The sequence below is a fragment of the Podarcis melisellensis genome, assembly GCF_964234715.1.
Source record: "Podarcis melisellensis genome assembly, chromosome: 5".
Classification (NCBI taxonomy): Eukaryota; Metazoa; Chordata; class Lepidosauria; order Squamata; family Lacertidae; genus Podarcis; species Podarcis melisellensis.
The window spans coordinates 22,339,591-22,355,961 of NC_138537.1; positions in this window are offsets into that span (position 1 = coordinate 22,339,591).

The window sequence follows — 16,371 nt, forward strand, 5'->3', positions numbered from 1 at the left end:
CAATGAATGCAGTGAATTTTAAACTGAGACCAGGCAGAACTCTACATGCATATTTATGCATTTGCTGCTTTATTCGTTTTTCTGTCTGAAGTGCCCCCCCCAACCTAGGTACATATGCAGTAACAGCAGCAAGAATATTATTGGCCCAAAAATGGAAGCAAGAAGAACTACCAACATTAGAAAAATGGAGGATGAAATTAATGGACTACGCAGAATTAGACAAGCTAACAGGAAGGATCCGAGACCGGCGGGACCAGAGGTTTACTGAAGACTAGACTAAATTTGTGGAGTATTTGAAAAGTACTTGTGACGATCAGATTACGTTTGTAGGATTACAGGAAGTTCTGTGAGGAGTAATTTAAGAAATATTGTAAAAATGGAAAGGAGAAATGATTTGTTAGGAAATCTAAAGGCAATATTAAGTTAAGAATTGCAGGAGAAATAATTAAGACAGAAGATTATCAGAGGTGCTGAAGGAGGTCCAAACAAGGATATATGTGTAATAATTTGTGTGGTATGTCTTTAAAATTTCTGTATGCTAAAAATTAATAAAAAATATGTTTTAAAAAACAAAAAACCTAGGTACATAGGAACCAAGGCTAGTCAAGTTATTTTTGCATCTGAGGTGGAAAATCCCATAAGCACTTCATGTGCAAGGAAAACATAAGAAGTGCCTTGCTGGGTCAGGCTGGTGGTCCATCTATTCCAGCATCCTCTTCTCACAGTGGCCAACCAAGATGCCCATGGGAAGCATGCAAAGCAGGTCCTCAATACAGCAGCATTCTCCCCATTTATCATCCCCAGCAATTGGTATTCAGAGCTATACTGCCTCCGAAAGTGGAGGTGGTAGAACATACAATACAGTAACAATAAACTATATGACTAACAATCTGGTTGCTTTTCATGGTACCCAAACTCAGCTGCCTGAAATGGCCATCTCACTTTGCCTAAGGGTAGGGCTGGCCCACATAAGTGCTCAAACTGAAACTACAACTAATCCAGAATGCGGCAGCTAGACTGGTGACTGGGGGCGGCCGCTGAGACCATATAATACTGGTCTTGAAAGACCTACACTGGCTCCCAGTATGTTTCCGAGCACAATTCAAAGGGTTGGTGCTGACCTTTAAAGCCCTAAACGGCCTCGGGCCAGTATACCTGAAGGAGAGTCTCCACCTCCATCGTTCTGCCTGGACACTGAGGTCCAGCACCGAGGGCCTTCTGGTGGTTCCCTCGCTGCGAGAAGCTAAGTTACAGGGAACCAGGCAGAGGGCCTTCTCGGTAGTGGCACCCGTCCTGTGGAACACCCTCCCACCAGATGTCAAAGAGAAAAACAACTACCAGACTTTTAGAATACATCTGAAGGCAGCCCTGTTTAGAGAAGCTTTTAATGTTTAATAGGTTATTGTATTTTAATATTCTGTTGGAAGCCTCCCAGAGTGGCTGGGGAAGCCCAGCCAGATGGGCGGGGTATAAATAATAAATTAATATTATATTATTATATAATGTTGAGTTCTGCACCATAATCTAAATCCTATGCAATTTAACGTGTGGAAAATACATTCATATCAGACTTGGTTATATCTTATAAATTCAAGTCAGCCTTTCCCAACCTGATATCATCCAGGTATTTTGGATTACAACTCCCATCATCCCTGACCATTGCCATGCTGGCTGGGGCATGATGGGAGCTGAAGTCCAAAATATCTCAAGGGAACCTGGTGCGGTCATTAGCATTACACCAGAATAGAGAATACCTCCTAAAATAGGAACAGAAGCTTACGGCATCCAGAGTTTTGTGATTCCTTTTTCCCATAATCCCCATTCTCCTTTTGGTCCAGCTAAAGTTTATTCTGTTTTGGCCTGGTGATAAAAGTGAAATGACACTCAAGATGAAAGAGTCAAATATAAGTCCTCCACTTTGGAGCAAAGTTTTAAGCAAAGCTTCATTTAATGCCTAATCCCAGTGAGAAAAAGCATCAAGTTTGTGATTATATCCGTGCAGGGATGAACTGCATCATGACATGTTCCGTAGCTCAGGGATAGTCAATGCTGTGTCTTCTAGAGGTCATTGAACTACAACTCCCATGCAATGGGATAAAAGACATTGCGAAAAATTTGGAAGTGACAAAAAGAAGCCAGAAGAGGGAAGTCAGCTCATAGGAGCAAATTACAAATGCAAAATGTAATATAATATGTATTTAAAGTGTGAAATTTGGAAAACTAATAAAGATTATATTGGGGAAAAACAAACAAACTACAACTCCTATCATGCTTGACCATGCTGGCTGGGACTGAGTTGTCATCCAAGAACATCTGAAAGGCACCATTTTGACTACCTCTGCCTTAGCTTTATTAGAGTCATTATAAAAAAGGTATCAGAATTTGCTTGACTGACCGGCGAAAACACCACGTGAGAATTCTCAAAGCACTGCTCTACACTAATAATGGACAGAATGGCCTGTAAAGTGTAAGGGCCCAAATTCCTGTCTTTTCCAACCACTGAATGCAAATAACGTGCAGCTTACACTAGTGAAAGAAGCAGGTGCAATGCATTCCAGATTTTGCTCTATTTAAAGCTCCAGAAGCTTCAGAGATGTAACAGCAGAGTCGAACGTTAAATCAGTTCTGCTTAGACACACAAGAGAGGAATGGAAAAATCAGGTATGGTGAAAAGCCAAAATGTTTTAGAATTGTTGATCACCTGTATGCAAAAGTCATGGATAAGAGCTTAGTCCTTCCTCTTTAAGTTTGTGGTTGGGCTCTTTTATTTTTAGGGTACTGCAATTTCATTTATTAGCAACCTAGTCTTGTTTTTCATTGGATTATTTAAAAAGTGCTTTTTCTTTCTTCTGCATTACTTTGATTGTTTGGTAATTCTGCAAGCATCCTTTAGTAGGAGTGAGAAGCTGAATACTTTTCCTTTCTCAACAGAAAGCTAAAGTTACTAGCTCTACAGATGAACCCAATGCATGTAATCTTAAATGGTACTGTGATTTAAATGTAGCTACCATGCTGTAAAAAATAAGTTTGAAAATGTAGCCAATGTAAGCACAGTACAGTGTGTACTTTTAAGGAGAACTGAGCATCAAAATTCTGTTTTACATTGCTTTTGATTATCGATTAATAATAGAACTTGAAACTATGAACAGAGTGGTTCCGCTCCTTTCTCCTGGGCCATGTCCAGAAAGTGGTGTTGGGGGATGAGTGTTCAGACCCCTGGGCTCTCACTTGTGGGGTGCCTCAGGGTCCCGTCTGCTCCCCCATGCTTTTTAACATCTACATGCAGCCACTGGGAGAGATCATCAGGAGGTTTGGGCTGGGTGTTCATCAGTTTGCGGACGATACCCAGCTCTACCTTTCTTTTAAATCAGAACCAGTGAAGGCAGTAAAGGTCCTGTGTGAGTGTCTGGAGGCAGTTGGAGAATGGATGGTAGCTAACGGATTGAGGTTGAATCCTGACAAGGCAGTAGTACTGTTCTTGGGGGACAGGGGGCGGGCTGGTGTGGAGGGCTCCCTGACCCTGAATGGTGTAACTGTGCCTCTGAAGAACCAGGTGTGCAGCCTGGGAGTCATTTTGGACTCACAGCTGTCCATGGAGGCACAGGCCAATTCTGTGTCCAGGGCAGCTGTTTACCAGCTTCATCTGGTATGGGACTGGGAGTGGCTGCCGAGACCATATAATACCGGTCCTGAAAGATCTTCATTGGCTCCCAGTACGTTTCTGAGCACAATTCAAAGTGTTGGTGCTGACCTTAAAGCCCTAAATGGCCTCGGTCCTGTATACCAGTGTTTCCCAACCTTGGGCCTCCAGCTGTTTTTGAACTACAATTCCCATCATCCCTGACCACTGGTCTTGCTAGCTAGGGATGATGGGAGTTGTAGGCCAAAAACATCTGGAGGCCCAAGGTTGGGAAACACTGCTGTATACCTGAAGGAGCATCTCCACTTGGGATTTTGGCACCTAGGATTCCTAAAAGGAAAGCTTTAGGTTTTGTTGCAATCATACCTCCTGGGAGTAAGTGCCACCAGTTTCAATGGGCTTACTTCCAAATGGGCATGTATAGGCGTGCACTGTAAATTGGTAGTTTTTATGACCGTTTTAATTATTATGTTTTTGTACTGAAGTTTTCTTAACTGAGAGAGAGAATGCACAAATGTCATCTCTGGAATGAAGAAACCAATGAACTCATTTTATGTATTACCCCAGAGGGAGTGGCTTCTGGGGATATTTATTCTGGCAACCTGCACTGATGTCTGCCCCATTTATTTGTGTGCCATTGGCAGGCCTTCATGCCTTTAATGATTCCCCTGAAACAGTATCTCTCCCAGCCAGCTGCTCATTGCCTCATGACATATGGTGGGTGTTTCAATGTCTCTGACTCTTCCCCTTTCATTGTCTTCTTTCAGCTAAATTGGATCTCGGTTAAAGAGCATGTTTTATGGCTTTGCTCTCTTAGAACGTTTCTGAAGGCAGCCCTGTTTAGGGAAGCTTTTAATGTCTGATGCATTACTGTATTTTAATATTTTGTTGGAAGCCACCCCAGAGTGGCTGGGGAGGCCCGGCGGGGTATAAATAATAAATTATTGTTATTGTTATTTTTGTTATCATTATTCTGCAGTTTTCCACCACCCTGTTAAGGAATATTAAGTTAATAACTTTTTATTATGTGTGTGTGTGTATATATATATATATATATATATATATATATATATATACACAAATTAATGCTATGGTGATGAGTCGTGTATGTAAGGTTTGCATATTGCAAAAATGTCTGTGAAGTGCATTGCATTTCTGGGTGCTCTGTGCACCCTCAAGCAGTAGGATCCTTTCCAATGATTCACAGGTAACCCAAGTTTAGCCTGTGTTGCAACAGTGTCCAAAATAGTACCATTACACTGTGTCATGCATTCTTGTGATGAAATTGTTTGCTTAATGAAGAACACAAGACTGCCAAGAGGGAGTACTGCTGTACTAGTCCCAGAGCTTGCTTGCTTGCTTCTTTCCTTCCTTCCTTCCTTCCTTCCTTCCTTCCTTCCTTCCTTCCTTCCTTCCTTCCTTCCTTCCTTCCTTCCTTCCTTCCTTTTTAAAATAAATATCAAGCCCTCGTAGAATGAAAGTTATGAAACAACATGGTCAGGCAACATTCAGAGCAATTGCTTTCTGCAATATTAGTCTGTTCCCTTCTTTCGTTGTATTTAACCAGAGTTATGATTGCTTCTGGAATTCCCTTCTCCAAATAACAGAGAATGGATTTCCCAGTTGATTTTGAAGCTCTTTTGGGGCTTTCCTTGCTACTTGTGACTCTAATTTTTCTCTAGATTCAAACAATGTGGTACTGCCAGATGAAGCTTAGTCTGAGGCAAGACCTGATAACATTAACCTTGAGTTCTTTGCATGGTTTAGGGTTGACGGGACCCTTGTACCTTTAACAGCTTTGTGGCACACAGACATTCAACTGTGTAAGTTTGATTAAAAAATAATAATCAGAGATGGAGGCTTTCTAAAGGAGCTGGGCAGCCACCTGAGACACCTGACAGGGCAGCAGTGCCATTCGGACTGGATATGTGAAAATTCCAGGCAAATAACACAGTACCAATAAGTCTGTGGTGACCTCATGCCAGAGGAAATCAATTTCAGCTGCAGTGCTGAAAAGCACTGTCTCTCAGCCTAACCTACAGGGTTATCGCAAGGATAAAGCAGAAAGGAAAAAAAGGACATCATCTTGAACTCACGGGGGTGGATGGGATAGATGTGTAATACACTAATAAATACACAAGGAGACCTATGGAGTGAGACTTTTTAAATCGGCAGCGATTGAATTGATGTTTTATTTTATTATTGCTTATACAGCTAGACGTAGTTAGGGCTGTTATGGGTGGGGAACAGGGGAGAACTATAATTGTTGGGTATTTGCTCCTACATTCACAACGAATAAATAAATAAATAAATTGGCAGTCCTTTCAGTGAGCAAAAAGTGAAATCTCTTCACTGTACATAGTAATGACTATGGCTTATATCACCCTCCTCTTTTAGCAACCAAACTAAGCTGCCGGTTTGCCCACTATTAGCAAGCAACATGTCCGGTACAAAAATGGCGTCAACAGGTGATTATATAGTCCCCGAGCTCATTATTTTTAATTGTTAGTTGTGAGGTGGTTTTAAAAGTGTGGCTTTAATTGAGGTTCATATATTTACTTTGTAAAATTTATACACTGCTGAATTGCAAAACAACAACAACAACAACCCATCAAAGCGGTTTACAGAAGTAAAATTGTAGGTGAAAATGGTTAAATACAACCGTTTAGAAGATTAAGATCAGCAGTAAACCAAAAACAACATTCATCACCATTCCACATATCTATATATGCTGCTTATATGCTGTTTTAATTTGTTATATTGGTATGTGTGTGTTTACATGTCCCACCCTGGGACCATACAGCGAAGGAGAGGTTATAAGTATTTGTAACAATAAGTAAGTAGATCCTTTTGGTTTCAGTAGGAGAAATATAAGCAAGTGCTTCCTCCGTGTTAGGAAACTGAGTGGATCATAAAGTGTTTAGGTTTGTGGGGACTTGGATCAGAGCCAGCGCCAGACTGCTGATGCTCACCCAATGAAGTTGTGCGGCATTCTTCCCCTGCCCCTCCTGCTCTTGCCATGGTTTCCTTGAAAAACTCCTCCCTGCCAGACCCCAAGGTAGTCATTTTAGCAATGGGCAGGTGGTGACGCCACTTCTGAATGTGAGCCAAGGTTAGCTCCCTTTTGCAATGGCAGCGCCTTAACTTAACCCAAATGAAAGTCCACGGACTATAGGTCAATGGAATCAACAGCTTTCATGGATCTACCGTATTTTTCGCTCCATAAGATGACCTGGCCATAAGACACACATAGTTTTTAGAGGAGGAAAACAAGAAAAAAAATATTCCGAATGAAACAGTGGATGTATGATTTTTGTGGTTCATGCTATGGCCAAAGATATGTGATCTGATGGTGAATTTTGGGTGACCCAATGCAAAAATCCTGAGGATCCATGTGGATACGTGCTTTGTAACCACATTTGTGCACCATTGCAGCCCCAGGAAAAAGTGGATACGTGATTTTTTTGGTGCAGGCTGTAGCCATGGACATGCTATGTGATCTGATTGTGAATTTGGGGTGACCCAATGTAAAAATCCTGAGGATCCATGGGCTTTTACCTCCCCCCCTCCCAGGCAGCCTCCTTTATCTCTAGTGTCCCTTATCTCTCTCCTGGATCAGCAAATGATCAGCAGCTTTGTTTTTTTTTTAAAAAAGCATGATCTGCTTTTTGCCCCTGGGCAATTCAGCTCCAGGGACCACACATTTGCTCCATAAGACGAACAGACATTTCCCCTTACTTTTTAGGAAGAAAAAAGTGTGTCTTATGGAGTGAAAAATACAGTGTATGGCAGGGCATTGCAGTTCAGATGCCTTAACCATCATGGTGGATGGGATGAATGCTTGGCTCCCAATGTGGTACTTCTGCCTGCTAAGGCAGAGAGCAGTGATTGGCGGCACAGCAGGGTTGAGCCACACAGTGAGACTCTGGGACCTTTGGACAGTTCCTGAACTGACTGACTGGGCTGCCTGGCTGGGAGAGGTATCCTTTTCTAAACCTTTGATGGGTTCCTAGTCTCTGGAATCAAAATATTCCTCTTAAAGACCTTCATACGTTATGTCTCCAACCACAATGTGAATAAAACCTTTATTTTCTTTCTTCAGAGCCAATCCCGTATTCCACTTATGTTGTACCTGCCCTCCTCTTGCTTGGATGGCTTGCAGGGTGTGTATTAATGGTTTGGTTTGTCTTCTCTTAAAAGAGGGTAAGTATGTCCTCCCACGTGTGTAGCAGAGAAGTGTTTTCATGTCATCGCAATAATTTATTAACTTCTGTTTCTGTTCTGCAGGAAAGAAGGCTTTGCAAAAGAACTTCGGGAATTCGAGGAAGAAATGCCTATTTATTGTTTAAATATACCGTGCAAACCATTGTATGTTACAATGAAGACATGACATATACTCTCTGTCTGCAAAGTGCTTAATGCAGAACTAATAACCAAGCAATTTTGTAGCCTTTAAGAAACTTTTGTATTAAAACTGAATTGGATGTTTAGGGTTAGAATGCTGTTCGTTAATCTCTTGCTACCAACTTCATTTTTCTCATCCATGGAAACAAGCATTTCAAAGGCAATATAAAAATTCCTACTTTGCCCTGGTTATGGTTGGAAAAATGGGGTTAAGTGTTTGTGCTCTATACCTCTGAACAACTAGTCAGACTATCATTGATAATTTATTTTCAGTTATTCTACACAACAATCTCACGATCGGGAGTTTGAGCCCCACATGGGGTGAATGATTCCTGTATTGTGGGAGGTTGGACCAGTTGACCCTTGTGGTCCCTTCCAGCTGTTCTATGATTCTGATTCTGTATCCTAAGATTTGCTTCTGGTGCAGATGGGGAACCTGTGGTCCTCCAGATGTTTCTCAGCTACAACGCCCTCACTGTTGGCTTTCCTGGCTGAGGTTAATGGAATTGGAGTCAAACAATATCTGGAAGGCCACAGGTTTCTGGACACTTTAGTTGTGTTCAAACATAGTTCTAGGAAACAGAGGTTTTTAAAGTGCAGAAGCCTGATCTTTAAAATATGACAGAGGATTCTGGGGGCATAGGTGTGCATGACTAGGTGGGAAGGGTAATATAATTTGGAATACATTTAACTAGATTTGGTTTTTGTGAATTAAAGGCTAACCAGAATAATGAATTTTAGGTAGATTGGTAAGAGCTAATTCCCAGTGCCCTTTATTTCAATTGAACTTCTACCATATTCCTATGGTGTAGACTGGGAAATCCTTAAACACACCCACACTAATGCCATGGACAGGACAAGACTTCCAATCAATAGTCATGACTCCACCCCACAGAAACCCCTTGCTCTTAAAATTTAGGCTCATTGCCCAGGAAGACTATTTTTCTCCCAACAGGACTCCCACTATCTGGTGTTTTTGAGGAGTGCTGCCCACCTGCTGTGTTGCAGTGCATGGAGTGGAATAATCACGAAGAGAGGCTTTTCATGCCAGCCTAATCACTTGTTCCATCTCATTGTTTTCCTTTCCTTTTGTTTCAATAGCCCTCTGTGTAAAATGCAATCTGAAGTCGGAGTCCTGTAGTGATTTCATGCTCTTTATTGCAACTTGTAAAACAGTGATTGAATTGCCCTCCCAAACTTCAGGCTTTTATATACATTATTTACACAATGTGTCCCGTCTGATTGGCTGATTCTGCTTCCCTCCTGGAGCCTGATTGGTCTTTTCCTGCAGGCCAATTGGTAATCCTAAATTGTCAGGAATAGCAGTTTGAAAGCACGTCAAAGTGCAAGTAGATAAATAGGTACCACTCTGGCAGAAAGGTAAACAGCATTTCCATGCACTGCTCTGGTTCACCAGAAGCGGCTTAGTCATGCTGGCCACATGACTCAGAAGCTGTCTGAGGACAAACACTGGCTCCCTCGGCCTATAGAGCGAGATGAGCGCCGCAACCCCAGAGTCATCTGCGACTGGACCCTAATAGTCAGGGGTACCTTTACCTTTACCTTTTACCTGCACATTGTATGATATCAGTTTGAACAGTATGAATTCCGACTCATGCAACATATAAGGCATTTATAGAAGAAATTGTACACGCCAAACCATTTTGCATGGTGTTTCATGAAAGACAAGATCAACACGACACTACATTGCAGCCTTTTCCCCATTTGAATGACTGGTATAGTAATCGTATTGGCCACTGTCTGCCACATGGTGGGGCTGCGTGTTTCTAATACTGTATCACTTTTTGGAGCAATGCATCTGGTGCATAAAAACCAGTAGATGGCGCCGCCTTTGCATTCAACGGCTGCTGTGCAACAATTAGCAAAACGCAAGGAGGCGTTTCATTTCTCTCTGTTTTATTTATGGACTCTGGAGGCTATAATTAAAACCCCATAAACTGAAACTGAAGTGTGAGGAAAAGAGAGAAAATATTTTGTTGATGTGAAAATGTTTTGCTTTTCGCTTATGCGCTGCTAAACGCAGGAGGGGAAACAGATAAATTTTGAAAGACACACACACACACACTAATAAAACCACAACAAGGAAGTGTTCAAAAGGCAACTCCACAATCTCAAACGTATGTGTCAGAGCTGCCCAAGGTCCCAGCTCACAGAGGACTAACGCCAGTTCTTGTTATATACAAAAGTCTTTATTAATGTTCAGTTTTGATTCCAAAGCCGCGGCGTGCAGCTCTACGTCTCAACCCTAGACCGCTGAAGCTCCGTCTGAATCTCCTCCCCCCAGACACCAGTTCAAGACCCTAGCCTTGCTCCACCTCCTCCTTTGCTCCTTTCTCCTCTGGGTCCGTCTGCCCGCCGGGGTGTTGCCCTTTCTGGACTCTTCTGATGCTGAAGAGTCCCCGGCTCCCAATCCTCGCTCCCAGCTGTCCCGCGCGCCTGTGCATTTGAACTTGGCGCGCGCGCCCAGCCGGCAACCTTCCTCCTGATCGTTACGCTGCTTCTGTCACTGCTTCCCCCTTCGGGGGGGGGGGGGGCTCGCTGGATCTGACTTCCCCTCTGTTCCCTCACTCAGCGATAGGGGCGTGGTCAGCCCTGACTCATCCTCTCTTTCCCCTGGAGGGGAAGCGGGTCCTGACACATGGGACTCTTACCCCCCGCTACGCTCTGGTGGGGAAACTGGTCCCGATCTCCAGCTGCTGCTTTGGGAGTCACCGCTGGTCCCTTGCTTCTGGTGCGTCCCTCCCGGGACCCCCCTTGCTCTGGCTATCGGTGCTCCCTTCTGGGAATCTTCCGAATCACTGGACAGGCTCATGGAATCTCTTCCCCCACTGTCATCCTCACCTACGCTGCCCTCGGATTGTTCTCCTTCGCTCTCCGCTTCCTCTTTCCCCTGTGCCTCTGCTCCTGAACCCCTGACAGTATGTTAACCCTTACCATGCATTTCGATAACTCTCTTCACCCACCTGGAACTTCCATAATGTATATCACCAAAACCATCTTGTTAATGGTCACACTGTCAGTATTTTGTTTTATGCCATTATATCCCTCAGATCACTTCTTCCTCTTTCTCCTCTCACCCCAAGCTATATATTCCTGACAATTTAGGATTACACTTCATGGGTACGATATAGAGGTCCCTAATCCAGGAGTGAGCAGATACTAAATTTGCAGGATCTTGTCTTTATACTGCAATCTCATGGATGCTGGTCCATTTGGGGTAAATGGGGAACTTCCCTCCCAACTTCACTCTGCCCCAGCCAGCACCTACTTTCCTGCCATCTTCCTTACAACCTGTCCAGGGGGTGGAACTGGGTGTCATCTTCCTCCTCCTTAATCTCAGTGTTACCTGAGAGAAGCATTCAGCAGAGAGGTAAAGGTAAAGGGACCCCTGACCATTAGGTCCAGTCGTGACCTACTCTGGGGTTGCGGCACTCATCTCACTTTATTGGCCGAGGGAGCCGGTGTACAGCTTCCGGGTCATGTGGCCAGCATGACTAAGCCGCTTCTGGAGAACCAGAGCAGCACACGGAAACGCTGTTTACCCTCCCACCTGAGCGGTACCTATTTTTCTACTTGCACTTTGACGTGCTTTCGAACTGCTAGGTTGGCAGGAGCAGGGACCGAGCAACAGGAGCTCACCCCATCACAGGGATTCGAACCGCCGACCTTCTGATCGGCAAGTCGTAGGCTCTGTGGTATAACCCACAGTGCCACCCACGTCCCTCAGCAGTGAGGTAGATGAGGACAAACTAGGATGAGTTGGCTCTGCCTGGCATTGGTTCTAGCCTCACCTACTGTGGTCCTCCTGTTTTCTGCCCTACCAGTAAATGGCATGGAAGACCGGTGGCTTTTCTTTTTTTAAAAAAAGTCATTTCAATTTTCTTTGCATCAGGTGGGGACCATAGCTATTTCTACAACACATGCCCTTCCTATTCTGCCGCCCACTAACCTGCCTGCTGAGCGACTTTTTCACAGTCAGTCCTTGTTGTGCCGGCTCCATTCTCAGAAAAGCCTACATAAGATTCCTTATTCATAGCAGAACAACAGTGTTATGTCTCTGAATGTCTCAGTTGTTGAGAATCCCAGGTAGTGGGCAGAATGCTGCTGTGCTCATGCCCAGATTGCAGGCTTCCCACAAGTGTCAGGCTGGCCACGGTGAGAACAGAATGCTGGACTAATAATAATAATAATTATTATTATTTATACCCCGCCCTCCCTGGCCAGAGCCGGGCTCAGGGCGGCTAACACCAATAAAATCACAGTAAAAACATAAGGGGGGGGACACCCAATTTGAAATACAAGTTAAAATGCAGCCTCATTTTAAAGTAGCCGATAAATCAAGACCGTAAGGGAAGGGAAGCATAAGGGTCAGACCGAGTCCAAACCAAGGGCCAGGAAGAACAGCTCTGTCTTGCAGGCCCTGTGGAAAGATGTCAAGTCCCGCAGGGCCCTAGTCTCTTCTGACAGAGTGTTCCACCACATCGGGGCCAGTGCTGAAAAGGCCCTGGCCCTAGTTAAAACCAATCTAACCTCCTTGAGGCTTGGGACCTCCAAAGTGTTGTTATTTGTGGACCTTAAGGTCCTCTGCGGGGCATACCAGGATCCAGCAGGTTCATCTTGTGTTCTTTATGGTGCTTCCACTTCTGAAGTCTGTAGAAGCCTGACCTTGCTTTAACAGTCCTTTATTCTGCCCTCCTGCTCTGTCTGCACTGGCACTAGCTTTCCAGCCTCCATCTGTGTATGAATCCTGCTACCCACCTCCTCCAAGGCCATGTTGATTTCCTAATGCCCATAACGAAAGACATAGTTATGTTGCAATTCTCATTCAGCATCCTGATTCTGTACCACCAAATCCCAAAAGGAACTTGGCTAGCAATTTTAACAAAAGCAGAGCCTTGCCTGCTTTCGTCCTGAAAAGTGATGAAAATTGATTCATGATGTTGAGCACCCTCAATTGTAAACAAAAACTTCTTTTTTAATGTTCAAGATTTGACCTCTCTAAGCAGGAAAACAACCCTGCAAGCTTCTTTCTCACATCTTAAGGCCAGTTTGCACAGGTGAGCAGCCCATCTTTCCCTCCTTCAATGCTGTTTTGTCCCCTCACAGATTTGTGTGAAGTAACGGCACAGGAACTGACAAATTGCCCTCTTCCAAGGAGTTTATGGCTATTCCTGCTTTGCCTCACCACAATAGAGTGGGCTAGGATGGTAGTGGGGAAAACAACTGGGCCTGATTGGGCCTGATCCTTCTGTGTGACGATATGAGAACAGCTTGGGATCCAGCAGATCCCTGGCTATCTCATCCTTGGCCTCAGAACATCCCACTTGGGGGCCTTCTACTGATTAGCATCTGTAGGCAGACCGCCGAGAACATTCCTGCTCACCTGCATGTTCAACCACTGATGGAATACCACCACTTAATCCACACATCCCGCCAGCCTGGTATAAGTGGTAGAGATTTAAGGTAGCTTACAATGTAATTTTTTTTTAAAAAAAATCCATCTAGAATTATAACAATGCACTCATTGTTCACCGTACTAAATAGTCAGCTTGTGTATCATTATGCAGCCCAAATGGCAGGCCTCTGGGGACCACTATCAGGGCTGCCCCTAACATTAGGAAGAATGAGGTGGCCATTTTGAGTGGTGGACGCTGGAAGGATAAGCGGTGGCAATGAAGTGTTAGAGGACAGAGCTCCCTAGCTTGCTGCTTGCTCCTTAAGCTAGACTGCTGGTGTGATATCACCCTTTTTAGACTGGTTTATGGAAATGGGCTAGAACCTCAGAAATAATGAGCTTACATACAGCTGTCTCCCGTTAAGGCTTCAAGGTCAATGTCACAAGGTGGAAGAGGTGAACGCCCATGGTCTTAGTTCCCATAAAAACCTGGATTGGTGGGAGCTCTTGTCAGCCAGCCAGTCAAGTGTCTATTTGGGCTTTCAACAGCATCTTGTCCCGTTGCTCAGCCTACTAAGGTTTAAGTGTAAGTGTTTATGTTAATTAACTGGATAAGTCTGTGTTTGGTGTTTTCTTACCTTCTATTTTAATCTGTGTAATCATTTGGCGTTTTCCCTCTCTTGTAGAGTGTTGTTTTAGTAAAGTCTGTGTATGATTTTATGAAACTTGGTCTGGTCTGAGATCCTGAACCCTTCAATTTTGACCACACTTTTTGGAGCAAGGGTCATCTACCACAACTGCTGCCCTCAGATAGGATGGGGGACAATTCCCTGCCACCAAGATACATTCAACTGTCATCCCAGTCAGCTTCTGCATGTCTACTTGGCCATGGTCTCAGGCAGCAAAAAGTCTTGGGCCAGGCCTGCACATTATATATTCATTTATAGTCCGTCTTTCCTCTTAGAAAATCCCAAATTGGGCCACCTCTACGATTAGGCAGAGTGAGGCCACTTCTGGATAATTCAACCAATGTTGGGCTTCATGAAAGGGCAGCAAATTTTTAGATATTTAATTTGTCACTGGTGTGCTTTTATTGCCAGGGAGGGTGAGAAGAGGTGCCAAAATATGATAACATGAACACAAGAATGGCCCATAATAAGCATTAAATGGTGCTATGCTGCACTCATGAACATGTTAGTTCAGTACGGTACTCAGGGCATGTCCTGAGGGCATGGATAACTCATTGTAAGGCTTCTCTGTGGTTCCTTTCCAGACTTTCTAACATAAGGCAAATGTTAAATAACTTGCTCTTAATGTTGAAAAATGATCTGCTATCAGAATCGTTTTGTTGCTCTGCGTTTTCCCAGGCAATTTGTCATTGTCGCAAAGAAATTGCGAGGTGAATGAAATAGAGGGAGGGGGACTCACCTTGAATAAGTCTCCTCAAGGCACATTGAAGGGAGATCTGGGGAGCAGGACAACGGAATAAGAGTGACCACCCCACAGAATGGATTTCAGTACTAAGCCAGAGTGATCTATAGACTATGCTAAAGAGGCTCATTTGGATGTTTGGAACTGATGATGGGCTGTAGTTGGTCTCTATTTATAGATTCTGTTGAAGAGCCAGGCTCCTTTCCAAAGAGTATTTCAAGCGTTGATGCTTCCCTTGTTGATCCTTTTAGATCTCCTGTCTCTTGCGCTTTGGGCTAGGCGTAAATTTATATGCCCAGACATCACGTACAGACTGTTTAAATAGTTCCATGCAACGAGGGCTACCAGCAGTTGTGGACTTTTCTTTTTTGCATGCTACTAGTAGTTGTAGCTCACCATGGGATAATAGCTATTGCACCGAGTGATCTGAAAGCAGTTTTCGCTTGGGAGTTGTAACATGTAAGGCTACATCCATACCATAAATTTAAAGCACAGGGATTCCCCCAAGAATCATGGGAGCTGTAGCTTTCTGGGAATTGTATCTCTCTGAGTACAGTTCCCAGGATTCTTTGGGAGGAGGGAAGCCATTTGCTTTCGATACTTGAGATGTATATTTTTAGAGCCCATGCTCCTTCTGTGATTGTAAGTTGTTCTAAATTGTTGTGACCTGCCTTGGGACCTTGGGATAAAGGGCAGGTTAATAATAATAATAATAATAATAATAATAATAATAATAAAGGCTGTGGGGCCTTTAACCTGAATATAGGGCATGAGGCTCACATGTTGTGGGGTTCCAGGAATGCATGGGGCAAGAAGGCCTCCTACTCACCATAAAGTGGGCCACAGGCTTTGAGGCTATACTTTGTCATGCCCCTTGGAATGGGCAGGGTTTGGCTCATTCAAGGTTGAGTTTTAAATTAGCTTCCTGCACTTATTTCCCTTATTATTAATAAAACGTGTCCCTTGTTCAGCCTATTGTTTGTGTTTCCCCTGTGTTTATTACTGGGTCCTGTCATGGGAAAAGTATTAGGCCTTCTCTGTCTCATAGACCTGAATGGGACAAAAGTCTGTGACTTTTGGCTGCTTTCCAAAGGTCTCGGCTTGTTTGGGCAGCTCTGGTGGCATGAATCAAATGTCAAAACTGAGAATTGAGTGTGTAGCCTGATACAGTAACCGATCAGCCGAAGCAGCTGTGTTTTCCTAGAAGTGTTTCCAAATGTGTGTGCAGAACACTGAAGATCTGGGGGTCATCCCACGCTGTGGCGTGCCTCTCTATTGGGGCACAAAATTGCACTCCCCGCTTCCTGTTGTTGTAAGAGACGCTTCTAGCAATTAGCCTGCCATGCATTGGCCTACAAAATACATTAATTAGCAGTGACCTTGCTTGCTCCAAAGGGCGTGAGCCAAATACCAATTACAAATGTTGAATTGCAAACTAAATTGCAAATTAGGTCCTGTACCAATTGTGGCAACATACTAA